Source organism: Myotis brandtii, unplaced genomic scaffold, assembly GCF_000412655.1.
Source record: "Myotis brandtii unplaced genomic scaffold, ASM41265v1 scaffold244, whole genome shotgun sequence".
NCBI classification, from domain to species: domain Eukaryota; kingdom Metazoa; phylum Chordata; class Mammalia; order Chiroptera; family Vespertilionidae; genus Myotis; species Myotis brandtii.
In genome coordinates, this window is record NW_005359225.1 from 1,545,941 (window position 1) to 1,566,562 (window position 20,622).

Below are 20,622 nucleotides of genomic sequence, written 5' to 3' on the forward strand. Positions count from 1 at the left end.
CCCCGCCACACACACTTTGGTACCACCAGGGCTGGGTTTTCCTATTCCTCGGAGCCCAAGCTCTCAGGGGAACATGGAATTCTAAGAGCTTGGAATCACAAGGTAATGGAACCTTAGACTAATGTAATGCTAGAATCCTATAATCACTGAATCATAGAAAGCCACAATAACGATGTCTTAGTATTACATTATGTTAAAGCCAGGGATTCCTTCTACAATATGGAAACTTTGCATATGGAATCCCAGAATCAGCATGTTGGTGCCAAGAACATCAGGTTGGACCCAAGAGTCCACATGCTCATTGGAGTGCCCTTGGGGTTCATCCATATGCTACGGACTAAATGATTATATTCTAAACTCATATATCGAAGCCCTAATCTCCAGGTGACAGTATCAGGTGGGGCCAGCGGGAGGTGATGAGGTCATGAGGGGGAAGGCCTCCCGAATGGGATTAGTGCCCTTATAAGAAGAAACACAGGAGATACAATTTTTTCTCCGCATGTGAAGACACGGCAAGATGATGTCCATCTGTGGACCAGGACGCGTGCCCTCACTGGACACCAAGTTGGCCAGCACCTGCGTCTTGGATTTCCCAGCCTCCAGAACCGTGAGAAATGAAAGTCCGTCATTGAAGCCACCCAGCCTATGACGGTTTGTTATCGCAGCCCGAGCTGACTGAGGCACCATGGAAACCCCAGGGTCTCAGAGCAAGTGAGCAGCAGGGAAGGCTCCTGGCCTACACAAAACGGAACAAACCTCCTCACCTCTGGGACCTGGACACGGGACTGCACCTCTGCCCTCTGGTTTCGTCGCAGCGTAACACTTTCAGGTGATCAATAAACCGGTAGCTTGTGTCTTAGCAGTGTCCTAAGCTTTCTCTGACATGAGGCATTCAGAGTCTCAAACACCATCAGGCTCTCTGAAAAGCTCTGGTGATCCCCAGGCGGAGGGCAACCCGGTGTCTGGGGATAAACCCGGGCCAAGGCCATGAGCCACACGGGGGCCCTTGATCTCAGGCCACAGGGAAGGGGACAGAGAGGCTTCTGGTTAAGCCTTTTTTGGGTGCCCACGCCTACCCCGCAAACCCTCCCTGACAATAAATCTGGGCTGTTTACACAACTGCCTAAGCCTGTGTCCTCATCTGTAAAGTACAGAGAGTAGCTTCTGGTTAGCCTTTTTTGGGTGCCCACGCCTACCCCGCAAACCCTCCCTGACAATAAATCTGGGCTGTTTACACAACTGCCTAAGCCTGTGTCCTCATCTGTAAAGTACAGAGAGTAGCACTCTTGGTTCAGGGCCTGGCTCACCTCCAACTCCTCGGTGTGTCTTTGCTCTCCGAGGCTCTTTACTCATCTAGGACGTGGTTCCCAGGCCCCCAGTTTCTTGAGGGCAGGGCTAAAATGTATTCACTTTTTAACCAAAGCACAGTGTGGGCCAGAGGTCCTGATACATATTAAAGACAAAGAATATTAATCGACTGTGCTTTGGACGGAAGGTAATGGCCATCTGGTCCACCTGTCATGTGTGCCTTCTCATTGCAGTTGCCTCCCAGAGAGGTGTGCCTTATTCTAGTCACACGGTAAGGATTTGGCCAAGAGGTGTCTCAGACCCCAGCTATTCCATCTCCTTAAGGCTTTTAAAATTTATTTTATTAATTTTTAAAACATGGATGTGAGAGAGAAACACCGATTAGTTGCCTCCTGCATGCTCCCCGACTGGGGAAGGAGATTGAACCTGCAACCCAGTTATGTTCCCTTGACCAGGAATTGAACCCGAGACCCTTTAGTGAGCAGCCTGACACTCTAACCACTGAGCACACCTGCCAGGGCTGGTGTTTGTTTGTTTGTTTGTTTTACTCCACCAGGTAGCAATTTGACTTTACAGTCTCTGGCTTATTTTCATATTGGGGGGGATTGAGGCTGGGGGCGTCCTTTCAGGACATCAAACTCAATGGAACCTCCCCTGCCTTGGTGGGAGGTCTGGAGGACCCTGCCCCGTCAGCATGTCAGCAAAGCCAAGCGCCCTCCAGAGGGGCAGGGATGCGGGTGAAGGGGAGGTTGGGGGGAGGGGAGTTGGGTGCTGGGTTGTGATCAAATTGCCTTGAATGGAAACAAACACCAACCCCAAACCAAACCCAAATAGAGATTCCAGGAGGAACTGGGTGTTCCAAGCAGCCCCCAGCTAGGCTGGGACAGGGAGGGGTCAACTAATGAACTCAGGGCTCCAGGCTCCCCCAGGGGCGTGTGGTTCCCAGGCCTGTGCTGAAGGGCCCTCCTTGGAGACCCAGGCAGATGGAATTTCTATCCTGTGAGCCAGCAGCCAGCAGTGCAGAGAGCAGCTCCAGGCCCGTGTTTACGTCTGTCAGACAAACATCCAGGGAGAGCTCGCTCTCTCCCTGCAGCCGCCAGAGAAGGAGGCGGTGAGGAGACCAGGCGAGAGCCAATGCTTCCAGATCCGCAACACGGATGCCAGGGACACGTGACACTGATGGTGGCTGGCCTTACTAGGGCCCTTAGCGCCTCCCAGGGCACTGGTCTAGGCACAAGCAATACGCAGGTGGGCTTGGCCAGCAGCCTGTGCGCACATTGGATGTGCTTCTGGCTTCCAGGGGAAATAGCAGGTACAGGTAAAGCAGGCCCTGACACTCATGTGGGGCAAGAAGCACCGTGGGTTGATCTTCACCGAGGAGCAGGGCCTATCTTTAAGTCTGTGAGACCCTGGTGTAGGTGGTGAACTATGGAGAGAACTAGTAAATGCCGAGTGCCTACTGCTGTTAGACCTTGGCCAGCCCCTTGACATTCATCCTCTCCTTTAGTCGGGGCCACTGCCTGAGGGGGAAGGGCCTATTGATCTGACAAGGAAATGGAAGTTTCGAGAGGGGACCAGATTGCCAGGGGCACACCCCGGGGTGGGGATCAGGGCCCACGCTATGCCAAGCAACCAAGCCCACTACTCTCTGCTCTTCTCCCCGTCATGACCCGTGTGGGTGCCAGCCCCGAGAGGCGTCAGCGGGGGCCTCGATGCCCTTGTGGTAGAGCTTGGACATGTGGCAGTTGCCTTTTCTCTGTCCTGCTTTGGGTTCCCCCCGTGCCTGTGGTTTTCTGTGTTTTGTTTTGTTTTTTAATGTGTTATGTATACTCCCTTTGTGAACTTGTTTTCTGCTTTTAAGTTGATTCATCTTTGATTTTTGCTGGTATGCAGATACCTTCTGCGGGGGGGTGGGGGGGGGTGGCCTGGTGAGAACTCCTGGGGCCACGCAGCCTGTTCAAGACCCGGATCCCCTCTCCTGATTGGATCAGCATGGACACCTGACCTGGGCTGGCCCAATCACATGTTGTCTTGCTAAATATAGGGCTCAGATTGGAGGCAGCCCTGGCCCTCAGTCAGACTCCAAACCTGGAGGATATTGAGGAACAGAGGGAGGGTCTGTCTGTCCTCCTGAACCCAGGAAGCCAGCTTCAAAGAGAGGGGCTGTGGTAGGAAGTGCCCTGGCCCTGCCCCCTCAGCTCCTGGCTGCTTTTCCAGTCCTCAAGAGACCACGGTTGGCTCTCATCCCTCCCAGGGGCTCCAGGAACACCAGTCCTTAAGGTGAATAACCCTTTGGGCCTAAGCCCCCCCAAGAGTCTTACTAGAGCAGCTGATGTATTGTAGTTTAAACCTGGGAGAACCCCGTAATCCTATGGGGCCTCACCTCCGCGTTCACTACAGCAGCACCCATCCTCCCATTTGTCCATGGTTTCTGAGACATCCCCTCTCCACACGGGTATAATTAGTTGTCCTCCCTGCAAATTAAACCCCCCTCCTTCTCTTGGTGCCCCTCTCTCTTCCGGGCCATGTCCCCTACACACACACACACACACACACACACACACACACCTGTTCCCATTGCCTTAAGCCCATCACTTTGCTCTCCCACCTCTTCTACCCCAGCCCTTCCAGAGGGTTCCAAACTCCAATACCACCTCCCGCTGCCATCCTCATCTCCTGTCACCCTTGAAATTCTCGGTTTTACAGGACACATGCCCTGCCGGGGTTGGAAGAATGAACATTCCTTTAACCCCATAGGCATTATGAGGTCCTTATCTCCCATGCACAGGGTTCCCTCCTGGGCAGTTCTCCCATCCTTCCTCCCCATGAATGCCACCACTTCCCTGTCCTGTATCCCAGATGGGCAGCCTCAGAGGATTCTCTCTGCCCAGGGCTGGAGAGAGGAGCTGAGGGCCTTTCAAAGACACCCCTCCATTCCTGTAACCCGTGGCAGCAAGGCTGACCTCTCAGAGCTGCCCGAGGGACCCCAGGGACTGCTCTGGTCCCCCAGGCTGGGCCGGCCCGCCCTGCTCTCTTTGCTCCCTTGGCTTCTGCTTCTTGCCTGAGCTCTCCTGGCAGTCACCCTTCTCTAACCCTCCAGTTTGCTGCACCAGAAGGACTGATGATGAGTTGTTCCCTCTCCAAGAGCTTCAAAGCCGTCCCTCCTCTCCATTCCCTGGGCCTCCCTCCTCTCCATCCCAGGGGCCTCCCCCCTCTCCATCCCAGGGGCCTCCCCCTTCTCCATCCCAGGTGCCTACCCTGGCTTGGGCCTCAAATCTCCACTGTGGACCATGGCCTTAGAGGTTCCTTTCCTCCCTTCTTGGTCACAGCCTCCCACTCCCCTGACTCCCTGGGGCTGCTACATTCCCCTGGTGCTGTGCTCCCCACACTGCTCCCGACCAACAGGAGGAGCACTCCTCACTGAATGGGTCCTGGACCCAGAGCCCTGGGCTCCCTCAGGCCTGAAGGGCGGAGGACAGAGGGGATACCTGGGCCTGTTTCAGGTTCAATTGTGCCCCGCCCCGATATGTTGAAATCTTAACCCCAGGGACCTGTGAACATGACTGTAATTAAGATGAGGTCACACTGGGGAAGGGTAGGCCCTAAATCCAGTGTGACCCGTGTCCTTATAAGAAGAGAAGACACAGACACAGGGAAGAGTGCCATGTGACAACAAAGGCAGAGCCTGGAGTGCCGTAGCTGCAGGTCGGGGCTGCCGGGGCTGCCGCCACCACCAGGAGCTAGAAAGAGGTCAGGCAGTCATCTCTAGAAACTGCCGAGAAAGAGTGGCCGGCCAGCACCTTGACTTTGGACCTCTCGCCCCCAGAACTGCGAGAGAACAGATTGCTGCTGTTGTTTAAGCCATCCCGGTGTGGTCCTTCGTTAGGGCAGCCCTAGCAAATGTATGCGGGGCCTTTCAGCTGGCTCTGCAGCCCCAGTGACTTTGCAAAGGGGGAATCAGACTGTGTCTCTCCCCGGCTCATCCTCTATGGCTCCCTGTTGCCCCGGCATCCACGCCCCTTCATAATTGGGCCACCAACTTCTCTGGCCTCCTCTTCTCCCAGCTGCCTGCCTCCTCCTTTCCGTGCCTACCGCACCGCTGGAAGCTGTGGCTCTCCCCTCCCCGTCTTCGCTCATGCCTAGGCACAAAACACACACACCTCTTCATCCTGTGCGCTTCTACTCATTCTCTAACCTTTCTTAAACAATCATCCCTTCCAGGAATAATAGCAAACGTCTATTGAATCTTACTATGCTAAGTGCTTGCTCTGAGTGACTTCATTCAGTCCTCAGTGCAGCTCCGGGAGGTAGGCTCCTCACCCACGTTTCCCAGGTGGGGGAACCCGAGGACCAACAGGGCTCCCGGAGTTTCTCAGTCCCGAGGGGCTTTGGTGGGGCCAGGGCCAGGCCTGGGCAGCAGAAGCCGTGCTCTGACCCTGCCCCGTGAGGTTGCCACCCCTGCCTGGGGAGCCCTTGCCCCTCCAGGAACATCTGCTCCTCCAGGCCCCCAGCGGCTGCACGTTTCAGGCTAATGAATTATGTCGGAACAAGAGGTGAAATCAAATGTGGTCCAAATCGTTTTCCACGGCTGTTTCATGCAAAATAATTCCAAGGCATCCGTCTTCCTCGCCGTGTGGGGCTGGAACACATGGAGCCGGGAGGACAGAGGAGCCAGATCCCAACCTGGCTCTCACAGATAAATAAAAGGCACAGGGGACATCGCGGCCAACAGGCAGCTGCCGCATAAATCAGGGCTTTTATGGGGCCAGCCTGCCCTGGCCCAGACCCCCCTGCCTGGCCTCTGAGAGAGAGAACTAATGGGTACCCGTGTGATCAAGCCAGGACCACTCAGGGACGTGCCCACCCAGGGTCCCCCGCCCAGCCCTCGGCTCACTTGGCAGCCTCCTGAGGTTCACCAAGGGAGCTGCCAACATACACACCCACCCACTGATTTTCTCATTCATTCATTCATTCATTCATTCTGTACTTGGTGTGTAGTAAGCACTCAGTAGAATTTTCTTGAATGAATAAATTTGCTGACTTCTTTTCTCCTCCACCTTTCCCCTCACCCTCCTCCCACTGGCTCTGTAGCACTGAGTCACTCTGAGATGCAAAGCCCCAGCCAGAAACCCCATTGGCTGAACCTAGTCCCCTGCCACACCCTTGATACAGGGATGGGTGGAGTTGAGGGGAGAGGGACCAGACAGAGACCTGGGGTCCAACCTCCTGCCAAGACTCACTCAGGGAGGGGTATCCCCAGACACGGGGGGGGGGTTGCAGGTGAGCAGCAAATAGCTCCCTACATCCCCCTGAAATGCAGTGCTGTCTGCGCCTCTGAGCGGGATCCCTTCTGTTTGGGCCTCATTGTCCTCCTGCCAGATCTAGGAAGACCCCACCCCCTTCTCCTAAGGGCGCAAGGTTTGCGGACTAGCCCAGTGGTCCCTTTACCCCAAGCCCACCACCATCTCGCCTGTCTGGACCCTGCATTTGGCATAGGTTCAATGAATGGTATTGTTACTGCCCCCCTTTTCTATCACAACAGCCCTCATGGCTTTATTTTTCATTCATTTTGAAGTTTATCGCTTTAAAATACACAAAACATAAAGCTACCATTCATGACAGTCACTGTGTGTGCAACCATCTCCTCTCTCTAGTTCCAGAAGGTATTTTTCACTCCAAAAGGATGCCCTGTGCCCATCAAGGAGTCACTCCCCATTTCCTCTTCCCCAGCCCCTGGCAAACAACCACTAATCTCCTCACAATTAAAAAAAAAAATGATCCTAATACTCCATAGGCCAGATAGAATGTATAATCCCCGATTCACGGATGAGAAAACTCACACACACACACACACACACACACACACACACACACACACACCTGATACAGCCAGCGCCCCTCTCCCTGTAGCCCAGGGTCCCCGCTCTCCACAGAGCAGTGAGACCCAAGTCCCTTGGAGGCGTAAGTAGATGCCCCCCAGGGGACTCTGGGCCTCTTTCCTTGGGGGGTGAGAAGCGGAAGGTGGTGCTGTGAGTTCAGAGCTCAGTCTCGGTCACCCAGTAAGTTCAGGCTATTGACTGTGGGCGGAGAAGGCCTCGGGTGATGCTGGGGGTTAGGGCGGAACCGTGACAGGGAGGCCGCTGGGGTGGTTGCTTCACCTCTATTAGTTTTGGCTCCGGACTGGAAGTTCGCACAGTTCTCCGGGCTGGCCCGAAGGCTCTGACTGTACACACCACACCCAGCCCTCTGCTCACACCTCTAGGCCTCGAAGACATACTTCCCTGGCCCTCCTCTTCCCCTCACACCTCTCCAGGTTGAGGGGGAGCCCCGTTGTTTCTGGGCATTAAGACCAGGCTGAGCCCCACTGTGGCTGAGCTAGGGCAGGAGGGCTCGGCAGAGGGGAAAAGGAACAGACCAGGGTCCCAGGCCTTGAGGCTTTGGAGCAGTCTGGACCCCTTGTAGAGCCTCAGTTTCCCCTATTGGCAGTGGGGGTGCACTCAGGGGCATCCAGGGCCCTTCCGGCACTGTTTCCCTGATATGGTGGAGACCAGGGCTGAAGCAGGGAGGACTGGGGAAGGGCCAAACTAGATGCTCCCTAGTTGGAGTCTCACGCATCTCTGCAGGCAGAGCTGGTCCCCAGGACCCAGAGGTCTGCAGATGGAGTCCCTGGAACAGGACAGGGGGCAGGAGACCTCGGGGTCCCCAGGGGCAGCTTGGGGGAGGCTGTGTCCGGTCCAGCAGAGGCTCCCCTCTCTGCTGCCCAGTCCGAGGGCCAGGATGACCTGTGGCTCCAGAAGACTGTGCTGTGGGCCCCGCAGGCAGGACGGCCATCTGCTCTGAGGGCTGGACCGGTGGGGGCCACCTCGGCCAGGATGTGGGATGATACGGTTGTTAGAAAAGGTTCTGCCCCTGGCGCAGCACTTGCTAACTGTGACTTGAAGCAGTGACATGACCTCCTCAGGTTTCTGTTTTCGCGTTTGAACTGGGAAGAAAGCTCCTGTACCTCGTGGAGCTGCTGAGAGGCTTAAATGAGATGATGTGTGTGTCGTGCTCAGCTGGGGGCCTGGCGTGGTCCATGCTCTCAAATGGTGGCTGTCACTCCAGCATCCAGACTGGGCCTCTACTGTCTGGAGTGTGGGGAAGATGGGTGGCTGGGAGCAAGTTGGTGTGTGTGGGGGGGGGGGCAGGAGAAGTAGGGGCTCCCCAGAAATCATGGGAGAAAGCTCTCCCTTTCACCTTGAGGGATCTGTTGCCTCATGAACCCCTTCCTGTTCCAGTTCCAGGCCTACCCTTGCTTCCCCACCACACCCCTCCGGTTGAGAGGATATCTGGTCCTGCTCACAGCAGCTGCAAGGCGCCCAGGGACAGGGAGATAGCCCCAGGTTCCAGGGACAGTGTAGTCTTGGCCTCAATGTTGGAGCCTCAGTTTGTCGCCCTGTAAGATCTGCCTAATTCAGGTAGGGATGAATCGGATGAGGTGATGGAAGTGAAGTGGGTACACAGGTAAGGGATTCAGATCTGAGAGAAAGGAAGGCCCAGAGGGAAGGCCTCAGATACCATCTCTTTTTTTTTTTTACTTTATAAATATACTAGAGGCCCAATGCATGAAATTCATGCAAGGGGCTCGGCCCTCGCAGCCACAGCGGCTTGCCTTGGCTTTCTCAGCCCTGGCTTTGTCCAGAAGGTTGTCTAGAAGGACGTCTGGAAGGTTGTTTGTCTGTCTGGTCTAATTACCATATTATGCTTTTATTATTACAGATTTTTATTGATTTCAGAGAGGAAGGGAGAGAGAGAGATAGAAACATCAATGAGAGAATCATTGATCGGCTGCCTCCTGCACACACCACACTGGTGATCAAGCCTGCAACCTAGGCATGTGCCCTGACCAGGAATCAAACCATCACCTCCTGGTTCATAGGTTAAAGTTCAACCACTGGGCCATGCTGGCCGGGAGATACCATCTCTGTTTAGATGAGGACACTGAGCTAGAGGGGGACATTGAGATGCCACTGCCACCAAGTGACAGGTTGAGGCCCAGGCCGGATGCTGAGCTCAGCCCCCCGCAGGCCCCCAGGAAGCAAGCAGTGTGGCCACCCTCTCATTTGATGCCTCACCTTTCAGATGGATCATCTGAGAACTGCCTGGCAGAGCCCAGCACAGCAGCAGCAGAACTGAGGGTCAGCCCTGGCAGACCCCCCCCATTCCATCCAAGCCACATAGCTCTGCCATGGGGCCACCCAGCACCTGAATCAATTGGGGTTCCAGAATCAGCCAGGGGCTCCCATTCCCTCCGGCTGTATCCTCAGCAAGCTCATCTCCTCTCCTTGCCTGGAGGAAAGTCAGGCTGTGTTTCGAGAGAGCAAGCGATGGACAGTCCTGCAGCCTGCTGGGCTTCGGCCTTCTCAGCCCCGAATTCCTTCCAGGGCCCCTTCTGCTCTCCCTTGGCCCTGGGGCCCCCGCCAGCCTCTGTGGTCCTTTGTGAAAGTTAGAGAAAGGTGCTCTGTCTGGGCAGAGGCCGCCCGTGCCAGGACTTTACCACCCACTCACCCCTCCGCTGGATCCCTTGTGCAGTGAACACCCTGCACTACTGGGCCCTCCAAGTCCCTGTGCTGTCCCCTCTGAGATGGGCCCACTCTATCCTGGGGGCTCCAACCGCGTGGCCGGCAGGGGCACTCCTCTTCCTCCCTCAGTCTGGTTCCCTTGAATTTCCTCCAGATCCTCCAAACCAGCCTCAGCTTCCAACCCTGCCACCCAGTCACCACCAGGCTCTGTCAGACAGGGGGTGAGTCCACCCGCCTCCTCTGGCACGGCCAGGGGGCCCGCTGACCCCCTGCTTCAGCTGTGTCTGACAACGAAGGCCCCGTTGGGAAGGAGCTCTGAATCCCCGGCCTTAGGAAGAACGTGGAGCACAGAGTGAAATGCTTGGGCACCACCGGCCTTTATGGTTTCCTTTCCCTTCTTCTGGGAACAGCCACTCGTCTGTGGGCTGACTCTTCCAGCCTTAAAGTGGTGGGTGCAGGACCGAGACCTGACTGGTCGGAGCACCTCCGGCCTCTGGCTACAGGGACGCCCATGAAGTCACTCCAGGACTTCGCTCGGGTTTCCCGTGAAGTTGTTGGTGAGCTGTGAGCTCGGAGCTGCAGAGGCTTCTGCGTGGAGCGAATCTTCTGAGAATCTTCGAAGGCAAAGCAAAGGGAAGCAGAAGTCAAGAGACTGATGACCTCCTTTGAGGTTCTGGATCCAGTCATGCCTGAGTCATTAACGTCATTGACATTTTTAGTTAAAAAAATAAATAAATAATCAGCTCAGAGGCTCGTCCTGTGTCAGGATGCTCCGTGGGCCCTGGCGTGGGCCCATGCCCGTGTCTGGATCGTCTAGACATCTCCAGCTTAACTCCTGGTTGTGGCTTCAGACTCCAACTCGAAGGAGTACCAGAGCGCCCTCTCCTCTACTGATGGCTCAGCAGCCCTGGCCTCCAATGGCCTCTCCTTCTTTGAAGGTCTCTAGTTTCCTGATGGAGACAGAAAGGCTGTCCACACCAGCTGCTGTGCAGACCTAGTCCTGTAATTCCCCACTGGGAATCCTTTCTTTGCGCCCCATCACCCACAGAACAAAGTCAGCGCTCCTTTACCCACCCCCACGGGCCTCACAGCCCAGCCCTGTCTTCACCTCCAGCCTCACCCACGCTCTCCCTTCCTCACCTCTCCGGACAGACAGGATCCTTTGATTCCCAGAAGGCACCAAGGGGCTTCAAGCCTCCGAGGACTTGCCTCAGTGCTCCCTGCTCTAGAGATGAGTGACAAGCCTGTCCCATGGCACAACCATGTACACACAATGTTCATAACCATTAGCTCATTTGAAACTTACCAGTCCTGTGAGGGCACCTGCATAGTAGGGTTTTTATGTCTATACCAGTTACTTTGACATCTATTAACGTACTCTCTTATAGATACTAGGTAATGGTAGGATGGATACAATGGATGAATGAATGAATGGATGGATGGATATGATGGGTAGATGAGTGAATGGATGGATGAGTACAATGGGTAGATGGGTGAATGGATGAATGGGTTGATGGCTAGATGGGTGAATGGATGGATGCCTTGATGGGTAGAAGGGACTGGATCTAACTGTCCCCCTCCAGACGCTCCCCCAGGTTGGATGCAAACCTGTGCCTGTCTGTGTATCCGTGCTTAGCCGTGTGTCTATATGTATCCGTGTGTGTCTCTGTGTGTGTATCCATGTGTAGTGGTTTGTGTCCCATTTGTACGTCTGTATCCAGGTGTATCCATGTGTGTCTGTGTGTGTAATCAATCATACGTGCCCCACAGGGATGTTAGAAGGCTTAAACAAGTTAACACTCGTAAAAGGCTTGGTGCAGTGCCTGGCACTTCCTGTGTTCTCTATAGATATCAGGGGCTACTATGAAGGGGAGATTGTAATCATTAAGAGCTGACTCTGGAGTCAGGCTGCCTGGGTCACTAAGTGCCAGCTGTGATCAGGCTGTGAGTTGCTGTGGGCCTGGATCCGCCTGTGTTGGGTCCTCAGTGGTAACATGTGTATACACCCTGGTCAGCTCCCCCGCCCTCTCCCTCTCCCTCTCCCCTCAGCAGCAAGGCTTTGCCCCTCAAGGTGCTCCACTCAACAGACAGGACCCTCCTTGGTCCACGGGGAATGTGCCCTAACTTCCTGTCATCCAAACTCACTTCCTTTTGTTCCCATTCTTGCTCCTGTCCTTCTCCTGGCAGGTACCATAGAAGAGACTTCCTACATCCCGTCACTGGGCCCCACTGCCTACCCTTCCCTCCTTTTGGCCCCTTCTCCACCCAGCACCCCCTCCTTTGTGCTCACCTCCTCCATCGCCATGGAAACACATTCACATCGCTTCCCCACCCCGCCCCTTCCCTTCAGGCAGGGTGTCTCAGGCGGGTGTGTTTCAGGGACCCCAGAGCTGAGGCAAGCTCCTCCTGGGACAAAGCCACCCGCTTCCTCCTCCTCATTCCAACATTTTCCAGAAAGAACCCTTGGCAGGGAGCAGGAGCAGTGGGTGGTGGAGAAGGGGGTCCTGAGGGGTAGGCTGACCTCAGCAGAACTTTCCTGATGATGGAGAAAGGGCTCACACTAGTACTTTATTGTTGTTGTTCTTTCCGTTTTGATCTCTAACACATTGTTCTCTCACTGCTACTGTGGGTAGCACATGGCAGGCAATTGGGGGTGGGGTGGGGGCAGGAGGGGCCCCATCATCCCAGATGGGCCATTGGAGCACTAGGACCAGAGGGATCCTGATTTGGGAGGTTAGGGTTCCAGAGTGCTCTTGGGGCAACCTTGGGCTAGGCGCTCCTCCATTCCAGGCCTCCGTTTCTCCTTCTGAGCAAGGAGAGGATTTGGACAACCTGAACCTGAGCCCCACGGCCCTTCCAGGCCTCACATCCCAGACCTGAGCAGTGTGTGAGGAGCAGCTCTGCATTCGAGCTCCTCTCGGCCACCGGCTGGCTGTGTGGTGCTGGGTGACTCTCAGCCTCTGTTTCCTCAGTTTTCCTTTCATTGTGAACAGGCTGGTCTTGGTCATCTAAGGGCTTCCATGGGTCCTTCCATTGTTTTCAGTGTCCCCTGGATTGGAAATATATTTTTACAGAGAAGAAGGGAGAGGGATAGAGAGTTAGAAACATCGTTGAGAGAGAAACATCAATCAGCTGCCTCCTGCTTACCCTCTACTGGGTATGTGCCCGCAACCAAGGTACATGCCCTTGACCGGAATCGAACCTGGGACCCTTGAGTCCGCAGGCCGACGCTCTATCCACTGAGCCAAACCAGCTAGGGCTGAATTGGGAATCTTGACCTCTTTCCCTTAGGGTGCCCATCCAACAGTTGGGGGCAGGAATGAGAGGTGGGAAATGGGGAGGGAGAAGGCGGGGAAGGCAGGCCTCTGGGCCTGGAGATCGGGCCCTGGACGCAGTCCCCAGCCAGGCCACTTCAGAGACAGCTGCCCTCCCTGTGTCACATACAGGGCCCCCTTTACATCCATTGTCACAGAATTCCTGTGAGCTGGCTGGCCAGGGGGCCCAGGTTATGGGCAGAAAGTCCAAGACCCCGGGGCAGGAAGGGACCTGCCCAGATTCACACAGCTGGTTAGTGGCCAAGATGGAGCTCTGGGGTGAGGCCTATAGGAACTCCGTGGCTTCGCACCCTGTCACTGACCATAGCAGCTCATCCTCCACAGGATGGCCAACGAGTCCCACCCCTTCATGGTGCTGAACGGGACCCTGAGGCCCAGAACAGTGCAGGGCTGTGCCTTCTCCTCATTCCCTTTAGTCGCAGTGGCTATGACAATTCAGAAAGCCCAGACACTCCTGCTAGCAGCCTGCGTGCTGCCTAAAATCCCACCATCAGATCCCCGTATTTGGGCAAAGCGTGTGTCCTGAGGCCCATGTGCCGAGAAAGGCAGAAAGACAAGAATTACAGGCATGTCGTGTCCTCAGTCTTCCAGAGCAGCAGGGAGGGAGGGAGCCCAGGGATCAGTGAGGGGCGGGGGCCCTGAAGGGGTGAGGCACTTTCCTGGGTCCCACAGAGGTTAGCTCAGTCTGGCAGCCAACCCAGACCCTGCTCCCCAACCCTAGTTGCCCCTCCTTCTGTCCCTGCCCCCCAGACCCCTACTTATATGTATGGTCCTGGAAGGGGGCAGGCCTGGAGTGACAGGCCCAACCGCTCTAACTGGGACAGCGGGTGGGGCTGGGAATAACTACCCCTCACCCGGATCACCCTCCGAGAGGGTGCTGCAGGCCTCAGCGGATTAATGGTGCGGAGGCCACTCATTTCCTCTGGCCGGGAGATAGACCCCACCACACAGCCCCCCATTGTTGGCCACCCTTATCTCAGGAAGTTCCGCTTGCCCCATCCGGAGGAGGCAGCCGGCCCCCCATGCCCCCGGCCTCGCTTTCCTTTGCCTCTTGGAGGCTGGAGAGCTTGGCAGGCCTGGATCACGGATCACGTGGGTGTTGATGCGTGTCTCCCACACGTGAGAAGTCTGGGCACCAAGGGGGGTCCTGGAGAGGTCAAGGAGGAAGTGGAAGGGGGGTCCTGGAGAGGTCAAGGAAGGAATTGAGACAGGGAGGGTAGGAGAAAGTGGAGGGAGGAAGCCCAGCGCACAGGGAGCCACTGGCATAGGGCCGGGGTGGAGGTTGGGGGGGACTCCTCTGCTGTGAACCTGCCTTAGAGAGAGCACGCAGCCCCTGTGCCCGAAGGCCTCCTCCAGGTGCTGGCACCCACTCTAAGATGCAGCATGGACAGTAAGTAACTCCTCCAGGAAGCCTTCTCTGTCCCCCCACTAGTCAGGGTCCCTACCCAGGCTCCCCCAGCCCCTGTGCTTCACCCCACCTGCCCAGAGCCCTGAGCACCCAGTGTGGATGCAGGTCTCTTAGGCTGGACATGCTTTGATGGTGGAAACCCCCATGTGTCCAGGACTTGCCCCGCCCCCACCCTCTTCCGCCAGCCCAAGAGCTGGACCCATGAGGAGCTGCAGGCTCTCTAGGTCCCCTCCCCACAGGCTTGCATCCCCCATCAGCCCGCCTGCCCTCCCACCACCACACTGTTGGCCAAGCATGTCCCTCCACCTGGGATGCTCTTTCCGTGTCCCCCCAGGCAAAACCCAGCCACTCACTCAGGACTGCTCAGGGCCACTCTCCTGGGAGCCCCTCTGAGCCCACGACTGATGCCTGGGACTTCAGCCAACACCTGCCTCCTTTTCTGACAAGAACAGCTCTACTCAGTAAATTGTTTAATTAAAGGTTCCAGAGCTTTAGAAAAGTTTAGAACAACTGGATTCACCCATCTTCATCCTCAGCCCTTAACCCTCTCAGGAAATACCACTCAACTGGTATTTCATGAGAAGTCTAGAGAACTTGGGCATCTGGGGCATCAGAGAGGAACAGGTCCCTTCATTTTACTAAAGGCTTTCAATACCTTAACCCAAAGAAGTGACTTAATGGAGGTAATTCAGGCAGTGCGAGAGAGTGGTAAAATGGTGATATTTGGGGACAAAGGGTCTACCCCTTTGGGGATGCTGTTTATAGCCTCAGTCACTGAAGCAGCAGTATCTCTCCCCCTCCCCCCAGTGTCACCCCCTCCCCTCTAAGCAGGAGGTGGGAGAGAAGGCAAGGCTGGCTGAAGGCAACAAGACAGCCTGGTGCCCAGGCCTGACTTGATAGTGGGAGTGTAGTACCAGCCTGCTCCAGGCTCTGCTGCTAAAGGTCAGGCCTCATGTCTCTGTCTTCATTTTAGGTGGAAGGAAGTGGTAGCTACTTAGCCACATGTACCCAAAGGCATTATTTGAAAGTCAGGAGGTCAGTGAGGTGGCCATTGGCATAGTCCAGGGGAGAGATGGTGTGGCCTAGGCTGGGCAGTGGGGGGGAGGGGGCAGGGAGGGAGAGTGACATCTGTCATGATCTCCCATGACCCCTCCCCTACAGAGGAGAAAACCAAGGTCATCCAGCAGCAAATCAGGGCTGTAGCAAGGCCCTGAGGCAAGTCAGAAGCTCTGTCCTCAGCCCCTTAGCTGGGCCTTTGTGTCTGAGACCTTCTTCCCAGGTTGTCCTGACTTCATAGGATGCCCCCTCACGTGCAGGTTGGTAGGACAGCGAACTCTGTGGGGCTCCAGGTCTGACCCACCTCCAGTCCCTCCCTGCCTGGCTCCAGAAAGTCTGGAGCCCTGGGAAGGAGCATCCCTGGCCTGGGCTGGCCAGCTGGAGAGGCCTGGCCTGTCAGGGCCTCTGTAGGCTGAGGCACTGGGAAGATTGAAGTCCTCAACACCAAGCTCTCATGTGCTGAAGCCATGGTGGGGCCAGAAGGAACCTTGGTGGTCATCTGGGGCATCAGAGAGGAAAAGGTCCCAGAGAGGGCCATGTCTTGCCCCAGGACACACAATGGACAGACAACTCTGTAAAGGATACAGTTTGCATACCCATCCTCACCCTGACTTCTCCGCAGGGTTGTGAGGGAGGCAGGGATCATGATCCCCATGTTACAAAGAGCGAACTGACGTTCAGAGAGAGGCAGGGAGCTGCGCAGTGACACGGTGACACAGGCTGTGTGTGAACCCAGGTCTGTCTTATATTTTATTCCAAAGTATTTTCTAGTTCCCATGCTCTCTCTTATTCAGTGATTGCTGATCAATCAGCAAGCTTTCCCCAAGCACCTAGCAGTTGGACGCATTTCCCAGAGAGCAATTGGCCACACTCTGCCCTCAAGGAGCTCCCTGTTTGGAGTGGCCAAGGAACAAGTGCATGTGACGGAGAGCATATACAAGAGGGAGGAGATGGAGGGGACTGTGGGTGGGAGCAGTCAAGGAAGACCTCCTGTAGGAGGTGGCATTTCCGGAATGGTTTGAATGAGGGGAACTATAGAAGGAGTCCATAAGGTATGAATGAGGAAAAGGCTGAAGGGAGGAAGAGAATGAACTAGAGTGACAGCACATATGCCTCATAGCGGGTGAGGGAAACATTTTTTCAAAGGTTGGAGTATGGTGGAAAGAACTCTTAATGCTAGAGACAGACCCAGATACTAAGAAATCCCAGCCCCTGGCCCTGGGTCTGGCATCAGGAGTCAGTTGAATAAATAAATGACCCTGATTTCAACAGATGACTAGACAAGTCACCCCACGTCCATGACCTCAACTTCCTTATCTGTGAAATGGGGAGAACTATAAAACACCCCTGACATGGCTATTGAATTCAATTAGAAAATATCTGTAAAATGCCTTCTATCGTGGTTGGCACATGGTAAGGTGCTTAATATCTTAAGATATGTCTATCTTCCTTCATTCACTCCTGTGCAGCTTAAAAAAAAAAAACCCACAAAGCTGCTGGCCCGCTCTGTAAGCCCTTCTCAAGTGTTCAGACAGGAATGTACATAAAATGGAAGGCTTGCTGGGACAGACTGAAGTAATGTCATTTTCAGAAGCAGCAAAATGCAGCAGAGCCAGGAGTTATTTGGGGGTTAGTGACTCAGGGACATATGAATGTCGGGAACTGCCCTTTTCTTTATAATTTGTTTCCACACAATTTCAGATATTTCCTGAAAAACAAACGTGAATATAAATATGAGGTAAACATGCACAAGGAGATGTACCTATGGGAGGAAAGCAAGGCCGGCAGGGAGAGATGCCTGACACCTGAATTTCAGGCCCAGCTGTGTGGAATTGCGAAAGACATTGAACCCCTCTGATCTCCTAGCTCACCAGCAAGATGGGAATCCTATTCTTACCTGGAGGAGTGTTTGAGAGAATTAAATAGAACATCGCTTGTGAAACCCCTGCGGCTGGTTTTGTGGTTATAATGATAAGCACTGTCCCATGCCCGGCGGTCAGAGAGACCTCACCGGCTCCTGCCCCACAGAGCTTCCAGTCTAGGGACTGGGTAAGAGAAAAGCAGGGGTCGGGCTGAACCTTGAGCTGAGAGGATCACAGGCAATCTGAAGATTCGTGTTCGGGGGTGATGCTCACGAATGCAACCTCTGCCCCCCACTCCCACTTTCCCCACCACCACCTCCCACACAAACAACCCCGACGAGTCCAGCAGAGAGCTCGTGGCCCGCGCCAGGCCACCGCATCCGCCCGAGTGCAATCAGTGCTGTTCCTGTTGCTTTCCGATCTCCCGACTCGGTGTGCCCTCGGTGACACTGCCGTCGTCTCCTCCTCGTTTTAGGGCGGCGGAAGGCCTCCGCCCTCGGTTGCCGCCCCTTCCCTACGAACCCTCGCCCGGCTGTCGGCCCCAGAGCCAAGGCCGCCTCGCTCGCCCTCGCCCACCGGGGAACGCCAAGCCCCCCTGCACCGCCCGCACCCGCCGCCCCGCGCACTCCTCGCTCGGCCCTGGACTGACACTTTGCAGCTGGGGACTGATGCATTGTGTCACACATGCTGCCTGAAAGGCAGACGTTTTGAAAACCACCCAAGGCCGGACGCCGCAACAAGAGGCGGCGGCTCAGGTCAGGGCGCCCGGGGCAGGGATGGTCCCGCGGGGAGGCGGAGAGGGAGGGGAGGGAGCGGGAGGAAAGAGCGTTTCCAGGCAGAATGAGGAGTCGCAAGCTTCTGGGAGCAAAGGCGGGATCACACTGGCGGCCCCGCATTCCTGCTTGACTCTGCGGCCAGGGCGCCGGTCAGGGGCCGGCGGGGGCGCCCATATTTCCATCTGCGAAGTTAGCCTCCCAAGCAGCCGGGCGCGCAGGCGCGCGCGCATGCTCACAGTGATGGCTTAGTCTGGTAAGTTCAAGGACGCTTCCTTGCTCAGCTGGCTCGTTGGTCTAGGGGTATGATTCTCGGTTTGGGTCCGAGAGGTCCCGGGTTCAAATCCCGGACGAGCCCCTTTTGTCCCAACTTTTTAAAATTGTGCTGCAACGCGTAGCTGAGTAATCGAGTCCTAGTGACCATGGAATAGAGCCCGATATAATTTCAAGAGGCCGAAGCGGCGACGAAAAGCCACAGCGAGCTCTTACTCTGCTATCTTTCTCAAGAATTTTTCCTGAAGGATTCTTTCAGGTCGAGAAATGTTTAGAAATCGGAAACGTGACCCAGAGGGGGGAAAAAAACACGGGCTCGTCCGGGATTTGAACCCGGGACCTCTCGCACCCTAAGCGAGAATCATACCCCTAGACCAACGAGCCGCTGCTTTTGGCGACCCTCATTTCTCTATGGAAGAAGAGTGGGAGCCGCCCTAGTGCTTGCGCAGTTCCGCCCTGGGTTTCTCCTGGCTGATCGCACAGGCACCCGGACCACTGGCCTCCGCGGCATCGGACCTAGGACCCCGAGACTCGCTCTTTGGCGGAGAGCTGTGGGTCCCTCGCGGAGACAGAGTCCTCATTCCGCCGTGCGCTAGGGAAAGGTGGTGCCTGCAGACGTGGAACTGCAGGTTTACGCCGGACTCGGGAGCCGGGAAATCCCCGGGGACGCTGGCCCCGGGCTAGGGGTGGGAGGACGGGGCTGGGACCCCCGGATCTTCGCGGAGTCCGGTAGGGAGCTCCCTTAACGCGTGGGTCTCACTAACATCAGCATTAGCATCGGCATGATGCCGACCACCAGTGGGACCTCCTAGAATGTAGAGTGCCTGGCACCTCGTTCTGCCTTTGGCCTCTGCGTTCAAGGGCCAAGTCGCTCATAGAAGCCATTGTGGGCAACAGGCAGGCTAGACCTACCTAGAGAATCAGGGATCCCAGGAATCTCCACCATTTGTCTCCTCGGGGTCCCTGGGAAAAAGAGCCCGTGTGTTCCGGTGGAGACATGGGTTAACAAGACCTCCCCTCTGTCACTGCCCGGGAGGGGGAGTGAGGATGAGCTGGGATCTCCCCACCGTGCATACACGCAGGCCCTGGAGCGTGAGTGGTTAGTGGGCTTGCTAGTCCCCAACACAAAGGCTACCAGCGGTTTAGCCAGTTACAGACAATTTAAAACGCTTGCCATTACACAAACACACTCACACCCTGAATCCAAGATGGGGAAAATGAGGCAGTAAAGGCTGGGAGGGGCTTTTCCCCAGCTCCCAAACCCTTTCATCTGTGCCCTGTGTCTTTAGTTGCCCAGGGAGCCCCACACTTCCTTATTCCCAGGTTGAAGGATGTGCGGGCAGGAAGAAATACCTCAAGTCGGTCTACTAGAAGCATTTGTAAAGGCTTCTTTCACTCCACAACATGCTTTTACTGCCGTCTGCTCTGCCCCAGCCCTGGGCTGGGCCCTGGGGACACAGATGAGTCAGGCCAGCCTCCCAAACCCCCTGCTCAGTGGTAGCCACACTGGCTGTGTCCTCTGCCTAGCCCAGAGCTGTGGACTGGTCTGCAGGACCTCAGTCTGGGCCCTGGCTGGCTGTGGTTGCTGCTAAACGAGGCTGTGGCCTGGACACACCCCCAGGACCTCACCTCCTCTGCCCAGGCCCTCTATACGCCCAGAAAGGCCTTCTTCATGGACAGTTCACACTTGCTTCCAATTCCGGTCTCCCCGGAATTCTGGGAATAATGGTGAAACTCTTTATCCACCACTCTGGGCCCTCTGAGGCCAGGCTTCTCCCCCATCACCTTTCACCTGGCCCTCCTCATTCCACCTTGAACACCCCAGGCCATGGTGCCATTCACAGCTGCTCATTCTGTCAAGGATGCTCCCGGCTTCCTGTAAATTCCCAGCCTTGCCCTTTCTGCTTCAGCACCACTTCCTCAAGGCAGACCTGAGCTGGGTCAGGGCCGCCTCCCATGGCCCAGCTCCTAAACTCCCCATCACCCTGGCTGCCTGACCCCTGCACACATCTGTGTCTCCACCAGCTGGGATGGGGGAGGGTCCCC

General features: G+C 55.8%; 1 long non-coding RNA gene and 2 other non-coding genes across 3 annotated transcripts in view; 2 read left to right on the forward strand and 1 right to left on the reverse strand.

Annotated features, from left to right (window-relative positions):
- The first annotated feature begins 18,228 nt into the window (after window positions 1–18,228).
- Window positions 18,229–20,622, forward strand: part of LOC106726248 — a 9,821-nt gene continuing 7,427 nt past the window's right edge. Inside the window, exon 1 of the long non-coding RNA XR_001362278.1 lies at window positions 18,229–18,285. This is a non-coding gene — a long non-coding RNA (uncharacterized LOC106726248). The remainder of the gene's footprint in view (window positions 18,286–20,622) is intronic.
- TRNAP-UGG lies at window positions 18,590–18,661 on the forward strand. Its single transcript has one exon. It is a non-coding gene; the product is annotated as a tRNA-Pro (tRNA).
- TRNAP-AGG lies at window positions 18,889–18,960 on the reverse strand. Its single transcript has one exon. It is a non-coding gene; the product is annotated as a tRNA-Pro (tRNA).